Below are 3,040 nucleotides of genomic sequence, written 5' to 3'. Positions count from 1 at the left end.
AAAAGTTCTCATGGCTATCTTATTAAAACACTGCTTCTCCACTACAAGGAAGACATTTCATGAGAAAAAATGGTGATAAAAAGAACAAGAACTCAGGCAAAGTAACTATTCTATTATGTCAAATTTTTATCAAATTTGGGTCCTCTGACATTCTACTTTTTACATGCAAGTGCTTTTAGCATTTTGTTGGTAGTAAAGTCTGTTCATGCAACATATATTACACTCAAATATGTTGTTTTTGGATTTTTGCTTCAGCCTTACTTTTTTTTTTTCTACAGAAATCAGCTTTTATTGAATGCGTTACAAAAGAGCTAGTTTAGTCAAAAAGACCAAAGCCCATGTCATATCAGACTCCTCAGATGCTTCTTTCTTTGCTTCCACTTTCTTCGCCTCAGCTGGTGCAGCAGCGGTGAAGGGGGCAGGACCTCCTGCTGGTGCAGCACTAGCTGCTGGGGCAGGTCCACCAGCCCCTACATTGCAGATGAGACTCCCAATGTTGACATTGGCCAGAGCCTTTGCAAACAAGCCTGGCCAAAAAGGTTCACCATTTACAGCAGCTGCTTTTTTTAAAAAAAAATTGTTTTATTGCTTAAAATATTACAAAGAATAGTACATATGTCTCCTTTTTTCTCTCCCTTGACTTTCCCCTGGCATCCCCTACCCCCCAGTGTCTTGTGTCCATTGGTTATGCTTATATGCATGCATACAAGTCCTTTGGTTGATCTCTTACCCCCCCCAACCCTCCCCAGCCCTCATGCTGTAGTTTGACAGTCTGTTTGATGCTGCTCTGCCTCTGTATCTATTTTTGTTCATCAGTTTATAATGGTTTTTATTATTCATAAATGAGTAAGAGCATGTGGTATGGTATTTTTCTTTCATTGACTGGCTTATTTCACTTAGCATAATGCTCTCCAGTTCCATCTATGCTGTTGCAAATGGTAAGAATTCCTTCTTTTTTACAGCAGCATAGTATTCCATTGTGTAGATGTACCACAGTTTTCTAATCCATTCATCTGTTGATGGGCACTTAGGCTGTTTCCAAATCTTAGCTATGGTAAATTGTGCTGCTATGAACATAGGGATGCATATATCCTTTCTGATTGGTGTTTCTGGTTTCTTGGGATATATTCCTAGAAGTGGAATCACTGGGTCAAATGGGAGTTCCATTTTTAACTTTTTGAGGAAACTCCATACTGTCTTCCACAGTGGCTGCACTAGTCTGCATTCCCACCAGCAATGCACGAGTGTTCCTTTTTCTTCGCATCCTCTCCAGCACTTGTCGTGTGTTGATTTGTTGATGATAGCCATTCTGACAGGTGTGAGATGGCACCTCATTGTTGTTTTGATTTGCATATCTCAGATGATTAGTGACTTTGAGCATGTTTTCATATGTCTCTTGACTTTCTGAATGTCCTCTTTTGAAAAGTGTCTATTTAGGTCCTTTGCCCATTTTTTGATTGGATTGTTTACCTTCCTTTTGTTAAGTTGTATGAGTTCCTTATAAATGTTGGAGATTAAACCCTTATAGGTTATAACATTGGCAAATATGTTCTCCCATGCAGTGGGGTTTCTTGTTGTTTTGTTGATGGTTTCTTTTACTGTGCAGAAGCTTTTTATTTTGATGTAGTACCATTTGTTTATTTTCTCTTTAGTTTCCATTGTCCTAGGAGCTGTATCAGTGAAGAAATTGCTTCGGCATATGTCTGAGATTTTGTTGCCTTTGGATTCCTCTAGTATTTTTATGGTTTTCCATCTTACATTTAAGTCCTTTATCCATTTTGAGTTTATTTTTGTGTATGGTGTAAGTTGGTGGTCTAGTTTCATTTTTTTTGCATGTATCTGTCCAATTTTCCCAACACCATTTATTGAAGAGACTGTCTTGACTCCATTGTATGTTCTTGCTTCCTTTGTCAAATATTAATTGAGCATATTGGTTCGGGTCGATTTCTGGGTTCTCTATTCTATTCCATTGATCTATATGTCTGTTCTTGTGCCAGTACCAGGCAGTTTTGAGAACAGTGGCTTTGTAATACAGCTTGATATCTGGTGTTGAGATCCCACCTACTTTGTTCTTCTTTCTCAGGATCGCTGCAGCTATTCGGGGTCTTTTTTTATTCCAGGTGAATTTTTGGAGAGTTCATTCTAGGTCTGTGAAATATGCCATTGGTATTTTAATGGGGAGTGCATTGAATTTATAGATTGCTTTGGGTAGTATGGACATTTTAATGATGTTTATTCTACCAATCCATGAACATGGTATGTGCTTTAATGAGGGCATTGATCTTATCCTCCCACAGGATAAGGCCCGAGTAGATGCAGGCGAGCTCTGAGACTGAGGGCATGGTGAGGCTGAGGGCTGGGCGAACACTGCCGGGAGCGGTGCTAGTCGCCGGATGAATTGAGGGCCTCACCCCAACATGGTCTTAGCTTCCTTGGAAGAACCGAGCACCTTACCGGCAGCTGGGAAAAGGGCAGCCTTACATTCTTTTAATTGTTTCTTTTATTTCTTATTCATTGCAATCTACATGTACTTAGTGCAGTGATGGTGAACCTTTTGAGCTCGGCGTGTCAGCATTTTGAAAAACCCTAACTTAACTCTGGTGCCGTGCCACATATAGAAATTTTTTGATATTTGCAACCATAGTAAAACAAAGATTTATATTTTTTATATTTATTTTATATATTTAAATGCCATTTAACAAAGAAAAATCAACCAAAAAAATGAGTCTGCGTGTCACGTCTGACACGCATGTCATTGGTTCGCCATCACTGACTTAGTGAAAACCTAAAACTTGACTACCTTTTGTTTGTCTCTCCATTTCTATTTCTTCTTAGAATAACCTACTTTCATTATAAGTTGACCAAGATGAGGATGATCTCTTTTCTGACCATTTTTCTGACCTTATAAAAGATTGGATTGAAGAGCGGTTGGGGGGCTGAGTGAAAAAGGGGCAGAAATTAAGAAGTACAAATTGGTAGCCTGGCCAGTGTGGCTCAATTGGTTGGAGCATCCTGCCGTGCACTGAGTGGTCTCTGGTTC

The 3,040-nt window shown here is 39.3% G+C and overlaps 1 pseudogene; it reads right to left on the bottom strand.

Annotated features, from left to right (window-relative positions):
• Window positions 1-316: 316 nt before the first annotated feature.
• On the bottom strand, window positions 317-2,342 carry LOC102430898 (annotated as a pseudogene).
• Between the last annotated feature and the right edge of the window lie 698 nt (window positions 2,343-3,040).

The sequence above is a fragment of the Myotis lucifugus genome, unplaced genomic scaffold (genome assembly GCF_000147115.1).
Source record: "Myotis lucifugus unplaced genomic scaffold, Myoluc2.0 scaffold_13, whole genome shotgun sequence".
NCBI lineage: Eukaryota > Metazoa > Chordata > Mammalia > Chiroptera > Vespertilionidae > Myotis > Myotis lucifugus.
Note: the sequence above shows the minus strand (reverse complement) of the source record. Positions and strands in the feature narration are given on the sequence as shown.